Source organism: Acipenser ruthenus, chromosome 6 (assembly GCF_902713425.1).
Source record: "Acipenser ruthenus chromosome 6, fAciRut3.2 maternal haplotype, whole genome shotgun sequence".
Taxonomy (NCBI): domain Eukaryota; kingdom Metazoa; phylum Chordata; class Actinopteri; order Acipenseriformes; family Acipenseridae; genus Acipenser; species Acipenser ruthenus.
The window spans coordinates 24,646,333-24,664,215 of record NC_081194.1 but is presented as its reverse complement, the minus strand read 5'-3'; the positions used below and the strand labels follow the sequence as shown (position 1 = coordinate 24,664,215).

General features: G+C 37.0%; 1 long non-coding RNA gene across 1 annotated transcript; it reads left to right on the top strand.

Annotated features, from left to right (window-relative positions):
• Positions 1–13,518: 13,518 nt before the first annotated feature.
• Positions 13,519–14,998, top strand: LOC131737365 (uncharacterized). Its single transcript, XR_009328983.1, has 3 exons — positions 13,519–13,579; positions 14,170–14,263; positions 14,489–14,998. It is a non-coding gene; the product is annotated as an uncharacterized LOC131737365 (long non-coding RNA).
• The last annotated feature ends 2,885 nt before the right edge of the window (positions 14,999–17,883 follow it).

The following is a 17,883-nucleotide window of genomic DNA, read 5'->3' as shown; positions in this document are numbered from 1 at the left end:
CCTGTCATTACAGACAAAATATGACAAAAATGGGTAGTATTGGGCTCCCGAGTAGCACATCTGGTAAAGGCACTCCGAGTGGAGTGCAGGATGCGCTCTATAGCCTGGAGGCCACCGGTTCGAGTCCAGGCTATTCTATTGCCGACCGTAGATGGGAGCTCCCAGGAGGCGGCGCACAATTGGCTGAGCACTACCCGGGAGGAGGAGGGCTTAGGTCGGCCAGGATGTCCTCGGCTAACGACACACCAGTGACCCCTGTAGTCTGGCCAGGCACCTGCAGGCTTGCCTGTAAGCTGCGTTGTCCTCCAACGCTGTAGCTCTGAGGTGGCTGCACGGTGAGTCTGCCAACCGTAGATGGGAGCTCCTAGGAGGTGGCGCACAATTGGCCGAGCACTACCCGAGAGGCGGTGGGCTTAGGTCAGCCAGGGTGTCCTCGGCTCACGGCACACCAGCGACCCCTGTAGTCTGGTCGGGTGCCTGCGGGCTTGCCTGTAAGCTGCGTTGTCCTCCGACGCTGTAGCTCTGAGGTGGCTGCACGGTGAGTCTGCAGTGTGAAAAAAAACGGTCAGCTGACGGCACACTCTTCAGAGGACACACTCTTCGCTGCTCCCGAGTCAGCGCGGGGGTGGTAGCGGTGAGCTGAGCCTAAAAATAATCGTATATGCCAAATTCGAAGAAAATAATAAAATAATTGGCGATTACTAAATTAACAAAAATGGGTATTATAGGCCATAACAGAGCATCGCTAAACTAATATAAACTAATTACAGAGTATAGATACTGAAGCGTATATTATTGGTAATCAAACACATTACAATTTTGGAAATTACACTCACCATGCAGTGTTGCCGATCTGCCACAGGTTTTGCAGGGTCCAAAACAGGGACACCATTTCAGATGTAAGTTGGGGGGTGGGGGGCAAACTTTCAGCAGGGGTCTCGGTCTTTTACATATAAAAACGTGAAAAACAGTTTATTACATAAGCATTTTCTCTGATAATGTACTATTTTTTGTTATGTAAATCACACCAAACTAATTACAATATGAATTACCAGCACAGGAGTAACTAGCGAACTTTAAAGTGTGGTATGCAGGCTCACTACTGAAAAAAGCCTTTTTTACATTCATATTTGAATGGCAGTTACCTCTCTCCGATAGTTTAAAGGAAAGTAAGTAAATAAAATTAATAAATAAAACTCCTGAGATCAGTTAAAGTAATGGATAACACCGTGGTCTCATCTTGGCAAAATTGTCAATAACCTTGTTGACATCCAGGGATTTTGCTGCTTCACACTCACAAGCCAAGAGTACCAATTCACATAGGCGCCCATCTGCCATTGTGGATCTTAAGCAGTCTTTAACTCGCTTGAGCACGTAGAAGTACCTCTTATTTGATGCTGTAGAGACTGGGAGGCTCAACACTATATCAACAATTGAAAGCAAAGACTGATAACCTCTTGGTAAGTCATCAGAGCATCTCTGAATTCTGTTATTTAGGTCAAGTTTTTGGGCACAATGTGCATCTTGGCAGCTTCAACTTCAGCTTCAAGACTGTCAAAATTGGTTCCTGTTGATCCATAGTTATCTGCAATTATGCTTAATTTGTCATAGTCAAGGAAATATTCACTGCTTGTAGAGTTGGATGTGAATCCTGTCAAGCTCATTCAGTATTCTGTCCAGAACAGGATAGTAGAAATCTGTTTTAATGGATCCTTCAGTGCTCCTGAGAACATCATATTATTATTATTATTATTTATTTCTTAGCTGACGCCCTTATCCAGGGCGACTTACAAGATATCACATTATTTTTACATACAATTACCCATTTATACAGTTGGGGTTTTTTTACTGGAGCAATCTAGGTAAAGTACCTTGCTCAAGGGTACAGCAGCAGTGTCCCCACCGGGATTTGAACCCACGACCCTCCGGTCAAGAGTCCAGAGCCCTAACCACTACTCCACACTGCTGCTCATATGTAGATGACTGACCTAGTGTGCTAGAAACAAAAACAATAGCCAGCTTGGATGCAATTTTGTTTGTTCTTCATGTCTTTGTTTGTGGGTTGCTGAGGTCAACTGCCTGATCAGGAACTGGAATTTCAAGGTCCTTGGCCATGGTTTGAGCTGAATCACTTAGCTCCTTCCATTTACTTTCAGATGATCTCATATCTCGAAGAGTAGCAAGTTGCTTGCTGCTAATTCCATGGCACTTGATAAATCCAGGTTTTCATTTTGCAGTTCTTCTGAAGCAGTGTTCAAAATGTTGAATATTCTTTCCAAAACCAAGAGCCTCAGCAGAAAGGAATAGCTCTTTAGCCTTGCCAACAGTCCCTTTGCAGTGCTAGCTGTTGGTCCATCAGATGTCTGAACTGAAATTGCTTCCAGTGTTTCCAATACAGTGCCATGTCTTGCATGCATTTTCGACAAGACCAACGTGTTTCACATAGTCTTCCAAGTTCAAGTACCTTCTGGCCTAGTTCCTGCTGTGCTTTGACAAACAGCTCATGTCGCTTGTAACTACAGCTGAGGAAGATGTACAATTCCTGCGCAAAGGAAAAGACGTCCTGACACTGGGTGCTGCTGGAACATGTTGTGGTGTCATTTCCCTGGTCTGACGTCACCCTAATGTAGTTAATTTAAAATTACTTGAGAAAAAAAAAGTTTTTTTTTTGTTTTTTTTTTTATAAATTTGAAATGAATTACTTCTTGTGGTGAATTACTGTGGTAACATTTACTATGTAATTGCACGTATTGGAAAACGGACTATTTTGAACTGTAGTTAGGTAAAACAATTAAAACAATTAAGAGTAAAAAAAATAATAATTTTTGATAAGTTGTATGTTTTAAGTAATCTATGGCTCTTTCTACATGCATAGTATATATAATGTGAAAACATTTTTAAAAGTACTAACAAAATCAATCTACCATATATCTATTTATACACATTGTGAAAAAATGCTATATACTGCAATATATATATATGTATATATATAAGCTGTTATGTGTTATATATATATATATATATATATAAAACATACATAACAGCTTTTAAGAAGGAACCCAAAGCAAATAGGCAGTTGAATAGCAAGCAGGCTTTTTATTAACACACAAACTTGCCAAAAAGAAACCGTTTACACAATGTAAAATTATTCAGAACAAGGTAGACAAAAAAAACAACCCCAGTCTCACACACTTTACAGATAACAGAGTGACAGGGGCTCCCTGTATACCCTATACATAGAACATAAATGCAACATTGTAATAAATAAAGAGGCCAGGGAGAACATAAACAAACCAGACAATGAACACATCTTTCAAAACATCCAAATAGCGCAACAATTTATTTATATACACACACATTACATAAATATATTTCAACACATTCCTATAGACGAATCACCACCGTGATTGTTTTTCAAAACTTTTAACACGATTGTTTGAAATAAATAAAGTTTATTTTATTAAGAGCTTTTTGTGACTGTATGCTGTCTTTTCTCCTTTTTGTGGCTTGTCCACTAGAGAAGATTTAATGTATATTGTAGAAGCTGATTTTCAGTTTCGCAGCTGCTCTTTTTCAAGAGACAGTCTCTTAAGTCTTGGCAGAAGGCTCAAAAGAAACATTTTGTCTTCATCCATGGGCCTTGATTGCTGTGAACGATTATCTTTAAGGACAGACAGCAGAATTTCCTCAAAGCTGTCAAGACCTGTAGATTGTTTTCTCCTCTTAGGTCTTTCACTGGAGTTGGGAGAGTTAGGGTTAGTTAGGGTGAACTTGTCTCTTCTCTATTTTCTTCTACCTCATTGTCGTGGCCATGGTAGCTGAACTCCTCCTCTTCGTCCTCTTGTTCTTCATCATCCTGGACTGAATTTCCAGCATCGGGCACTGGTTCTTGCAGCTCTACTCTTTTTCTCCCTCTCTTTTCTTCTCTTTAATAAATCTATCTGAGATTTTTCCATCTCTTACGGCATTCTTCTAAAAAAAAAAAATAGATTTTTATATATAAATAGATATATATATATAAATGTTTTTAATTGCAGGTTTTTGGCAACAGGGGATTCTTACCACTCAATTGCTTTTAGCTACACAGTTGGGGTTTCAACTGTATCAGGCATAGTAACAGAGTTATGTCAAGTAACATGGGACTACCTTGTGGTGGACTACATGAAGGTCCCCACAGAACAGGACTGGAAAGCAATTGCCCAGGTATTCCATAATAGATAGAACTTCCCAAACTGTCTAGAGACAATTGATGGAAAACATGTGGTCATCCAAGCACCTGCTTCTTCTGGGTCACAGTTTTTTAATTATAAGGGCAGTTTTTCAATTGTCTTGTTGTAAGGTACAGTGATGGCTGTACACTGTCCTGCTCAGCTTTAAGTAAAGCTCTATAAAGCGGAACCCTGGATATCCCACACGACACCTTTCTCCCTGGAGCGGATCAACCTGGACCTGTGCCACATGTCATTGTGGGAGATAAGGCATTCCCCCTAAGCAGAAATTTAATGAGGCCATACGCTGGAAGAAAAATGTCGAGGTACAAGTGTGCTTTCAACTACCGCCTCTCTCGTGCAAGAAGAACTGCGGAAAATGCCTTTGGCACTTTGGCAACACAATGGCGTGTGTACAGGCGCGTTCTTGGTGTGAGCCCAGAGAATGCAGAGAAAGTAGTGAAGGCAACATGTGCCCTGCACAACTTTATCCGAAAACAGCAGACAACTAATGAGTCCATACCTCAGCACACATCAGTTACGAGTTATGAAGCAATAGGTATGCAGGGCATCTCCTGAGTGAGCAGCAATAATGCTATAAGGGAAGCTCTTAAAATCACTTGTATCACTTATTTCAGTTCTTCAGCAGGAAAAGTTGTATGGCAGCATAGCCTTGTCCTATAGGCTCAATAGGAGCAATATGATTTTGTATGCATTTTTATTTTTATATTTGTGTTCTTTTATATGGTCTACATATATTCTATATGAGCACAAAGATTTTCTATAAATGTATGTTGAAGTGTATTTACTTAAGTTAAAATGACCTCATTTAATTATCTTTAGCCTATACAGCTAATTTTCAATTATTATTATTATTGTTATTATTATTATTATTATTATTATTATTATTATTATTATTATTATTATTATTATTAAATAAAAGTTAACAATGACTTTTAAAACAATCTTAGTTTGAACTAAATAAAATGAAATCCCAAATCAAAGGTTGCAATTAATTTGTTAGTATTTATTGTTTTATTGTTGTTTTAAAAAAATAAATAAATAAAAACATCAACGACTTTTATTTTTATTTATTTTACATGGCTGATTTGAATAGCATATTTAAAGATTAAATTTAAAAAAAAAAACATTCAAATACTAGTGTAGTCAGGAATTAGGTACCTATTACCTGCCTCCTGTATTTTGTGGGACCCATTCGAGAGGTAAGGGAAGAGAGGCAGAGTGTCTGAGATTGTCAGACAGAACCGCTAGTGAGTGAGTGGTAGCAGAAACACATTAATATATTCCTTAAAAAATGACTTGTTTAACAAAGTTGCTGGAGTGTTTAAATTGAGTTACGATGTTGCTACAAGGTTGTGTGTTGCCTCAATGACCGCATGAATGTGAAGCTAGTGATCTAACATAAACGCTGGTCTCCAATACGCTATTAGAAAATAAATAAATAATAATATTAATATGTTTCAATATTAACTAAATCGAGTTATTAATCAAATTGATTCATCTTGTTACATAATTGATTTATTAATGTTGCAATGAAAAAAAAAATGTATATACATGTATATATATATATATATATATATATATATATATATATATATATATATATATATATATATATATATATACATCTCTTGAATAATGTTATCAAAATTGCTCTTGCGGTATTCCATTGAATAAAAGAGTGGAGGCTAAATTGTTAGTAAGTCTTGTACTAGGATTTGGAGGGACTACAAAAGTGACGACAGATGTGTAAGTTATTTTTGCAGCAAAGTAAATCATTCTGCCCTTTAGCTGTCAGCCTGTCAGCTTCACCTCTGCAATTTAGAGAAAGCTTTTCCAACTTCTTTCATAAAATGCCAGATTTCTCGACTGCAGCCCTCTATGTTAGTAATTGCTGGTTTCATACACACTGACACCCTGCTGTCAGTGTAGCTGTCAATGTGATCAAGGAGTCCCAAATCTGGGGGTAAGTGGATACCCACATGATGCCATGAACCCCCAAAAAAGATTTGCCAACATGCAAGTGCTTGGAATAGTATTCACTTTGTATCTCTGTACAATTAGCTTAACGTTTTCACAAGGTAATAGAGCATCTGAAACCATGTCAAAAAGTAATCCAAAATGTAAATATATAGGGTTGGAAGTCATATATAAAAAATTCAGTGAGGTCCTTACAACTTCCAAACTTTCCATCATCTGTGGCACCACCCACACTGGAGACGGCAGCAGCTCCTCTCCCTTTGGCTCTGGAGATGACACGGCCCCTCCCCCTTCTGGATCTGGAGATGGCAGTAGCCCCTCTCCCTCTGGCACTCGGGCAGGCAGCACCTCTCTCTCTGGGACTCGAGCAGGCAATCCCTCTTTCCTTGACACTGGAGATGGAACCGGCTCCTTTGCTCGCCTCCGGGAACTGCCGCTCCTCCCCTTCCATTTTAGGGCAGGCAGTTCCGTCTTCTCCAGCTTTCGCGCAGGCAGATCCTCCTCTTCCTCTTGGAGGGGGTAGCATACCACCATGTGCCCGAACTCCCCGCATGCAAGGCACCAACCTTGGTCCTCCAGACAGCCAAGGAGCACATCTAATCCATCATCTCATGTTACAGTTTAAACAAAAACTACTTCATAGAATTGTGAGGGTCTGGAACCACCAGTAATGTTGTTGAAGCTGACACCCTGGGATCCTTCAAGAAGCTGCTTAATGAGATTCTGGGATCAATAAGCTACTAACAGCCAAACGAGCAAGATGAGCTGAATGGCCTCCTCTCGTTTGTAAACTTTCTTATGTTCTTATGTTCTTAACGGTTAGGCTGGGCATTGGCCTTCACTAAAACAGTCCATAAACACAGCACATATACTCACAAAATGTAATCTCAACTCCCTCTACCAAACAAAGGATTTCTCCTCTTTTTATACAGTGTGGCTGGGTCTTTATTAATGATCAATTAAGACCCAGCCACATTGCACATGTGTATTCAGCAAGGATGGAATTAACCCTATCCCTGCCAAACAAATATGCCTTTACGAAAAAGTCCTGCAGGAATTTAGAGAGAGAGAGAGTGACTGTAGATAGATAGATTGACAGACAGATAATTAGATACATAGACTATATATATAGTTTCTGTAGCTGATGAGATTATTCTATCTGAAATAATGAAAAAGTGAGGGGGACATGTCCCCCGTGTAAATGATGCCTATGGAACAGAATGATCTTTGTTTATTTGGTTTATGTGAAATGGTTCCAAACATTCTAATGGTGTATGTGAGGGATATAATGCCCTCTGTCAAGCCAATCTGAAATTGTTCTATTAAAGTATATATATATATATATATATTATATATATTAAAATGAACAACCTTGACATAAAGATAATGAAACTGTGATAAAACACCAAGCACCCAACACCGTCATGCAGAAGGGTAATATTTATACCACAGGTGTGGAAGTACTCGGGGGGGAAAAAAATGACAACTCCAGTATTTTGGAGTATGTTCAATTTAATATGGCAGGACTCTGTATGTATATACATACATATATAAATTAAACATGTACCTGCTCTGTGTTTTCTTGTCCATCTTTTTTTTTTTTTTTAATATAGCAGGCTCTCTATGTGTTGTATGAATCCTAACAACTTATAAATCCTAACAGCTTATAAACACCATGGTTCTGGTATTTAAAACAAAATATATCGGATGAAATAACTGAAAAAAGTTATGAGTACAATAATAGATAGATGACCTTTTTGCAATTAAATATTGAGGTTTCTTAGCTCCTCATTTTCTTTTTTTAACTTTGCCACTTCTTGTCTTAAATGTTGGTTCTCCTCCTCTAATTTGTTTTTTGGTAAGGAGGCCTGGGGACTGCTCATTATTTTCTGCATCAGCAGATTGTCTTTTTTCTTCTCCTGCGATATCTGTAATGACAAAATGATTGTTATTCATACATTTTTATTTAGTTTTACAAGCTCAACAACTGACAACAGTCTATGTCAGTGCCTCAGATATATTCATGATAAGCGTTTTAAGAACTGTCCATGTTTAAATCAAACCAAGAATAAAGATACTGGTCTTTTCCTCAGTCAAAATACAGTGAAGATAACCTACAAACAATAATGTGCTTATGTTCCTTTTTTGCTGTTTTTATAGATGTTCTAACCTTAGTAAAAAATATTCATTTGCTTTTTAAATGGTAACATGTACACGATAGTCCTATTAAATGTATAGACATTTATACGAGGAGATATAAATGTGTACATATTAAATGTTATACCTTTTAAATTTCGGACACTCCTCGCTTTCTTCAGAATCTGAGAGGAAATATCTTATTATTCTGGAAGGGGTTTTCTGAAGTCTCAGAAGGTGGCTGACCAGTTTATCTTTGTTAGCTTTTTTTTTTTTTACAAGAAAAATGGCGAGAGGATTATTATATTCAAATAAGTTACTTGATTTTTAAATACTGAGAGTTCTAAGATAAGATTGAACAAATGTATTGAACGGTATTGTTTGATACCGTGATTAAATAATTTCTGATCGCTTTCTCCTAATGAAAGCTGCTGTATTATGTATCATTGTGAGCTTCTTCACCAGAGCTATTTACAGCTATCAATCTGAAGTAATACCTCTTTACAATGAATAAGAAAATGCATACATTTCTTATATTTTTCAGTTATCTGAGAATTTGAAATTGCCCTTACCATCAATTTCTGCCGGAGAACTGTCGTCTTCAAATTTAACATCAACGATGCTTCCAACTTCAAAAGTTTTATTTAGCACATCAGTCCTGTGGACAAGGTCCAATTTTGGTGGAATGTCTTTCCATTCAGATGTTTCACTATAAAAAAAAAAAAACATTCAAAGTTTCAGAGGACATGTTCAAATGTAATAGTGTCAGATTTTGTTGCAGAGTTATAATTTTAAATAATAAAACATATTGTAAAATAACAAATGTATTCAATAATAAAAATAAAGACTTTAAAATATATAAGCAGTATAAGATAGAATTAAATAATTACGTTCCGCCACTGTTGCTATAGGGAACGGAAATGACACAATCGTACAAGTAAGTGAGAACAAGTTGTACATGTTATAAAATGCTTTATCAATAAAAAGATGGGTTTTTTCAGCTTTTCTGTCATGAAATATTTTCATATTGCCGTATTTTAAATAATGAAGCTAGAAAACATGAACTTTGGTTTAATAGGATTAAATGTATGATTAAATGTTCAGCATAGCTATTTCTCAGAAATTAATGTTCCTTTTTGTCCAGTGGGGACCACAAATCGCGTTTCTCTCATCAACCAGAATCGAGAGAAACCATACTTCCTTGCGCCAATAGGGACCACAGTGAGTGTTACACTGACAGGAAACTGACATTTTTCAGAGCTCAAGATCAGAATCTCAGAATAATGATGATGAGTGATGACTTGAAAAATCTCCAAAATATAACAAAGTCCAGAGAATTCTCAGCTGGCTCATCTTTCAAAATACTGCTTGTCTCAACTAATTGTGTAGCACTGATGACAGTAACACAACACGCTTGCAAACTGAAGATTATAGTCCATGCCAGACCTTTTTTTTTTGTATAAAAAAATATATTTTTTGCAGGCAAATGTTCCATTTTAAAACAGAAATAAATCATTTAATATAAATGATATAAAATGTCACAATAAGTGTGTTCCCTAGTATATTTCCATGTTGACAAAACAAGTTAATTGTTATTAATATACATATGCATTGATAAAAGTACCTGGGGTCTGCAAAAAAAATACATTGGGAGAAAAAGAAGACCACCTTACTTTGGTGACATATTTTTTTTACTGTGTGACAAGGTATTGACTTTTACTTTATTGACTTTTTTTCTACGTTTCACCTAAGAGTGTTGGGAACTACAAATTAAAAGTGAAATTGTACTTTTGGCAGATTTACTTTTGCTGCACCAATACCCTGAAAACACGTAAACTATCCTTGCTGTGTAGAGAGTCTCTGGCAGTTCTTGTGCTTTGCTGATAGCTTCCATTCCCCCCAATTATGAAATATTTCACTTACCAGGGAAATAAAGTCTTTATCTCTACTCAAGCTGTCCTGGAAACATCTCTTGAGCACATATGTGCATGAGAATATCCGACTTCAGCTGTCTGTTTTAACCCCTGAAACTTCAAGAACTGCTCAAGGGACTCTTTACAGGAACAACATTACCAGGTGCTACAGGCGATCTAATAGCATCTTTATAGCTCTGTGTTTGCTTGTGATAGCCAACTGCCTGTCAACCTGATGAATGGCTGCTCACACACTTCCCCAGCCTCTCTGTAAATAAAGTCATATGACACCGAAGGCCGAGATGGGGTTTTTTTTTTGACTAGGGGCTAAAACACAAGACCTGACACAAAATATCCTTTCAGTTCCTTTCGGTGTCAGGTTCTGTCACATACTGTAGGATTGACTCCAAGAGTAACCATTTACATTTTTTTTAAAACTCCAGTTTTGTTGCGCTAACCAATATACGTATGGAATAGGCTGCACAAGACGGGTCACTGCCTGTTGCTCAAAACAGAACCTTAATTAAATGTTCATATCTTTGTATTTACATACTAAAATGTCAAGCTTTTGAGGATGTAGGCCTATATCATCAATGTCAAAAATTGTTGCAAAAAGTTTTATTTTGAAAGGTTTTGTATTCTCTGCATTATGTGAGTAAAACACTTAATTGCATCAACCATACACCATTGTCAGATTCCACTTACTTATTTTATGCTGTGAGCACACTTGTAAATTCAGGGGAGACGCAGTGCACAGGTGTAGAGGTGATGCAGTGCTCAAGACAATGACAAACAACAAAATACTGGTGAAAAAAACAAGATTGCTGGTTGGGCGACTGAGATATGATGCATTTTATAATCTACATCATAGTATCAAAATTAGAGCATGTTGGCAACAAAGGGTTAATATATAATACCAGCTCTATTTAATTATTCCAGCCTTGGTCTAAAATATATTTCTTTCTCAACAGTAAAACATACTTGTTAGTGTTTTCTCAATAGACTGGTTTCACTTTATGTATAAATGTATTTAACAAAATTGGCTTTTCTCTAGCCAAAAATATCCCCTGCTTCCACTAGTCCTTGACAATTTATAGATAAGAATTTGAGGGGCCCACTTTCTAACCAGAGTTTACTTTTAATTAATACAAAAACTATACTGTAAGCACTTTCCCAAATTCATTACATTAGATCATACTTAAAAACTTAGATTCAAGAGACCACTCGAACCGATATCTCTACAGATAAGAAGAGGTTTGCATCTTAATTTCAAGCAACTAAACTCTCATTAATTCTATGGATAATATACTCATGTAATAAGCGTAAGATCACCTTTTATTTTTGTACTATCCAGTACTTCTCGTTCGTGAAATATAACAGTCTATATGGAGCAAAAACCTTGAGCTGAAGACAGCGTCTAACCAGTAAAAACCTGCTTTGGACCCCAAAATTTCCTTATCTCTAGTACTGCCTCGCTCATGCAGGCAAAAGCCAAAAGGCCTTTTTCAGCATGTCCACTTTGTACTTAATACAGAGGTGTAGTTTCCAAAGTTATTAAATTAGGTCACATTTTGTACTGATTGTCTCACTTTTAAACTTAACAGTTTTCCTGTAATAAATACGTTTATTACAGTAAAACTTAAATAGGTGCAAATACTTATTTTAGTTCAAATGTCCTATTTCAATTTCTACCCAAACATATTCCCCAGACCCAGTGGGCACACAGCGTTGTAATGACATACAGGTAGGACAAAAAATGGAAATACCAATGTAAAGTCACTTAATAGGGCGTTGGGTCACTATGGTATCCCACTCTGTGGAGTTCTCGGCGGACCGTTTTTTTATGAAACTGGCTGCTCGTGCCCCAGGTTGAAATTTGTAGTCAATTGATCTGCAGTTGCTCGCCTGTTTTGCCTTGCACTTCGAACTTCAAGTATGTGCTTCCGACCACTGTTGCTCGTGAAACATCAGCAAGTCGAGAGGTCTTTGTCACTGAAGCTCCTGCCAAACGCGCCCCAACAATCACCCCTCTTTCAAAGTCACTGAGGTCTCCTCTTGCAGCCATGTTAGCTATAATTATAGGCAACCAGGCAAGCAATGCTCGAGCAAAATCGCAGAAGAAAGCCACAACGGTTGGTGTGAGATAGATTTGTTATTTCAAGAATACATAGAAAGTTATATTTTCTAGTTAGTTATAGTTAGCTATACATATATAGATAGGTACATATTGTAAATATAGATAGATCATTTTAAAATGTCTGCTGTAGATAGGTAATATAGGTAAATACTGTAAATATAGATAGCTAGCTAGTTTTTAATTTAATTTGAGTGAACTTTTAACCAGTTGGTAAAACAGACACTTTAACATTTCAAAATAAGGATACTGTATTTATAAATGTATTTACATAACTTAGAAAGTGCTATGTTAAAATATGTCAATTAGCTCAATTACCTTGTTGTGTAGTAACGGTATAGCCCACTAGTTCAATTATTTTCTGAAGGGGAGGCAGATCAGAATATACATATTGCTATAAATCTATCTGAAAGTTAGATGATTAGCTACTCGTTTCCTCAGTACTCATCTTATCACTAACAACAAAAATATATGTATTTTTTTCAAAAACAATTAATAAATGTGCATACTCTGTTCACAATACACATTACTAAATGTCTGCAATAATAATATAAATCTTCATCACATTAGGCTAAGTGGAGCCAGAAACGGTCGTATTCAAGGAACTTTGCGATATTGTATTTATTTGTATGAAGAAAAATAAATTAGTTTCAGAAAGAGATGTCTTATAAACCTTTAAAATTTGTTTTCACGCAGCTGAATCACGCCCACTGTAAAATCGCCAGACTCGGCTTGTCAGGTTAAAAAAAAAAGTATACGTTCTCACTACGCCCAATCATACTGCAGCTTACATGAGCAACTTATTATTAGTCGTTTGTAAACTGTCACTAGGACAATGACGTAGGAGCAACATTGGATTGTGATAGGGTGTTAATAAAAATATATTACTATATGTAGTAGATAGGGCCAACATTGGTGATTGGACGAGTAAAATAGGGTTGCAAATTTATTTCATCAATACGTCAGCGTTTCCATATGGAGGACTATCCATGCCAAATTTAAAAATAAATAAATACAGAAATAAACAAATGAATAAATTAATGAATATTGTTTAATTATTTTATTGTTAATTATCCCCTGTACCTGGAAGTAGGTGCAGGGTATTTAAGAGGTGCAGTCAGTCTGTACTGGATGGCTGAGTAGAAGGATGCAGGAGGTGTACCCTGCTGCTGAGCCGTCACTGAAAGGTAACTGTGTGTTTTTAGCCGGTAAACAGCTTAGCTGTCCGGCTTATTTAGGCAAGGTTATAGTAGAGAGCTGCAGGTTTATATACAGGTGACCATCTCCCAATTTAACAACAAATTAATCACTTAATTAACTCGGGAGATGGCCACCTTCTGCACGAGGTTTTTAATTATTCCTGGCAGAGGACGAGCACCAATCTCGCCTCTGCCAGAACACATTTTAAATGAAAACAAAACAATAACATATAAATGACGCCGTCATATTTAAACACAATAAATAAATACAAAAACAATACCCACGGCTTTCACCGTCATTTACATACATAATAAATCATAATACAAAAACAAAATAACACCGGAGGCGGAGGGGGGAACCCTGTTCTAAAAATAAATAAATGTACAGGCTCCTCACCCTGTTACACATCCCTCCTCCTTGTGTAAAGCATTCTAATAATAACATCGCTTTCTCATACATAGATCTTTGTGTTTACAAAAAGTTAAAAGTGAAAATAGTAGATAATATATGGCCTCAGCTGTTTTGTGGTTATTATTATTTTAAAAATATATTTATGTTTTTGTAATGACATTCACAGGTAAAGACAAATGAGATTATGGCTGGAATTAATCTGAAAGGGAAAGGTGGAAAGAAGCCATTTGTGGAATCAGACATTTGCAAAATTGTTACAGGTAACCATCAGATGTCCAATATATTTAAGATTGCATTAATTACTAATATTTTATTTTACAGACATAGGTAGCTTTAAATGTTTTAAGCCTGCTTACTCTTGTACAAGTTCAACCTTTCCTTCAAAATGTAAGTTTGGATAAAAGCTTGTTGTCAAATAAATGACTAGAAGTTTTTATTTTTATTTCTAAATTAATACTTTTTGTTCTTATTTTCTATTCTTATAGAAAGTGTGACGAAGACACAGAAGACTACAGAGGTATCAGGCATTGGGAAAGGTCCTGAAGTATGCGCCTGATAGGCGAGCTGGAGGTGGCAGCCACAAGAATTAAGGGACAGACTGACGGGATAATAGGCTTGATTTGGATGGTGGTGTCTGCCTGGGAATTTGGCTTTTTGCAATCCTCTCATTGCCCTGTCAGCCAATCAATTGACTGCTCAGGTGGACACCACCGTTATAAAACCTGCCTGCCTTTGTTTGTCAGGGGGGGTTGTTTGTGGGTTTTTGTTCCTGTTGTAAATCTGTATTTTTATATTTTTCAAAGTATAACTACTTAAAGGGCCAAAGCCTTATTTTTTTGGTTATTATTATTATTATTTATTTCTTAGCAGACGCCCTTATCCAGGGCGACTTACAATCGCAAGCAAATACAAATACATTCAAGTGTTACAATATAAGTCATACGTTAAATAAGATGTTGGTTCATGTGCATGACAATTGTAGTCTCGACTATCTCCCTTCGGCCTGTGTGGTACATCCTTTAACACAGTCAATAACTTTTGTTCTCATTTCCTGAACTGCAATTACATATTTTTAATGCAAAATTGTATTCAATAAAACATGACATGAATTCAGTTTATTTCTACAATATTGTGTTCTTTCAATTCTATTAATGAATAATGTCGTTGTTACAACGTCAGAATCTGACGTCATTCCAACTTTCACATACAACCATTATATGACCAAAATCCGACATCATATTCTGACGTCTATACAACGTTATTCCAACTATGTCAGTAGGGAAGGTTGTTTTTATTTTGCTAAATTGCAATACCTAAGAGGCTCTGTGTTTTTGGCTTACAAACTTCTTCCCAATTAAAGTCACTGCTTTTCTGATAAAAACTTTCACTGTGAACACTTTTCTAATTGAATTAAATGAAATTCTCACTTCTGCTTTTCTTCTCAAGGTTATAGGCCTCGGCACCGGTAGGTCTCAGATAAGAAGAGCCCATGTCTTAAGTCTGTCTAGTTTCCAAGAACTAATAAGCATTGACACAGAGACATGCCTGTGCCTGCCCTGTTCACTTGCATCTTTTTTTCTAACATTAGGTCAATGCCTGCTCTCCCTTTTCTGCAATATTTTTTTTTGCTGGCTTTATATTCTTTAAAATACAGTACAGTTATTACAATATTTTAACATTGTTGTAGTTTCAAAGATGTTCAATTAGTATTCCAAAGACCGCCCCACTTCCAGCAGCGGTGACAGTCTTGGGTCAGTTCCTGCTCTCAGTGAGTCTGTCAAAGCCACCACAGGATCCTTTATCGATTTCTGCACATCACAGGTGTGGGTGACAGTCTTTAAAAGCCTCATACCTGTAAAAAACTAAAACCTTGTTAGCCAGGCTCCCATCTTTGCATTATCATTTCCATCATCAGTGGGGAAACTTCAAAGAAATTAAGCTGGTTCTATCAAAGAGCCATGAATCTCTGCCGCATACACCTTTCACTCAAAGGTGCTCGCACCTTGTACAAGGGAGGAAAGGTTTTTAGGGTCACACGTGCCAACACAGTAAGAAAGTTAAAATGTTAAAGTACACCTGATAAAAAATAAGTGTGACAATATTAGGAACTTTTGGTGTCAGAAATCATCATGTACAAGTATGGGTCCTTTGAACACCCCTTAGCTTCTCATTTTAGCATTAGCAACAGAAAAGTTGCAGAGAGTAAAACACTGTAGTACAGACTATACACACATTGGCATCAAAGTCTTTCCGTACATCATCAGTGTGTTCTGTGCTCCCTGTTACTGTCGTAACAGCTTGAGTGTCCCCAGCTTCAGCAATCTGAGGCTTCTGCTGTCATTGCTGTTAGTGCCTCATCTACATTTTTCTCATTTCCAAAAGCAAGTGTTTTAAACCGTGGGTCCAAAAGGGTGACAATACCAAGAAATCTGTAAAACAATAAGGAAAAAAAAGAGAAATTCACGTCTTGCATTATAACAGTTATTTACTTGTCACGTCCCAAGTTGCTTGACCTGAAAAACGAAACATGGACCAGTGGTCACAAATGGAGATTAGATAAAGGGGCATTCAGAACAGAAAGTAGGAGGCACTTTTTTTACACAGAGAATTATGGGAGTCTGGAACCAACTCCCCGATAATGTTGTTGAAGCTGACACCCTGGGATCCTTCAAGAAGCTGCTTGATGATATTCTGGGATCAATAAGCTACTAACAACCAAAAGAGCAAGATGGACCGAATGGCCTCCTCTCGTTATGTTCTTATATTCTTATGTTTGTAAACCAAAAAGATGAAAACATGAAATTAGCATTACAGGTTATATCTCGCTGTGTTCCACACCTTTTTCAAAGGCATTATTAAGGGCATCAGCCAAGCTGTGAGCACTGGTTCCTGCAGCATGCTGCTGGGCTGCAGTGGCAGTGATTCGTTGTAAATTTCTTACCAAAACAATCACTTTTGATACTGTAACAGTTTTCTCTGCAGACATCTCTTCAGTGGCAACAAAAAAAGTTTTCAAATCTAAAAAAGACATACAAAATATATATTGTCTTTAATTACTGACATGGTTGAATTTCACTTAATATAAATGTGGTTTCTACTACCGTAAAAAACATTGAATAAGTCGATTTTCTAGGCAAAAAGGGGGGAGAGACTGATACACCAGTGCCACGTATGCACCGGTGTGTCTAATATTATTAAACTACTGTGCCAGTGCCACAATGGGATTACTACAGCCATGGTTATGTCTCACACAAGCTTAACTGTCAACAACCCGATTTATTTGTTCAGGATCGACGGCATTCAGGTCATGTTACTAGATAGAAACACAAAACCACTGTTGTAATTAAAAGTTTTAATTTCTTACTCTCAATACCCTTAGTCATTTTGAATGATAAATGCAAGCTTTCAGACTCTTGACTGACCTCCTCTCGTCACAGCTATACTGCTTCACTTAGTGTTAACACAATAGCTGTCAGTCTCTATGAATTTCCTTATTCCCACCCTCCCGAGCCATTGATTTGTCAACATTCAAACTGAACCCGCCCCTGGGATCCGTACCAAACAGCTATTGGTTAGAAAGCTGAGTAGTAAACTTTTTAAGTCTTCCGTTCGTTGTAACTGCAATGCTATAATAATGCAGGAGACTTTGAGACTGGATAAAGTAGGACAGTAAAAATAAGAAAATGCTTCTCAACAGGTTTGAATTTGCACGTTGTTGAATTTGCCGAAATACATGTTAATCGCAATGCTGAAAAAACAGTACATGACTGGAGACGAAACAAAGACAAACTTAAAATGGCAAAAGAAAAACGAGCTAATAGAGGAGGAAAGTGTTTATGGCCCAATGTAGAAAATATTTTGCTTGAATGGAGTACTTTTG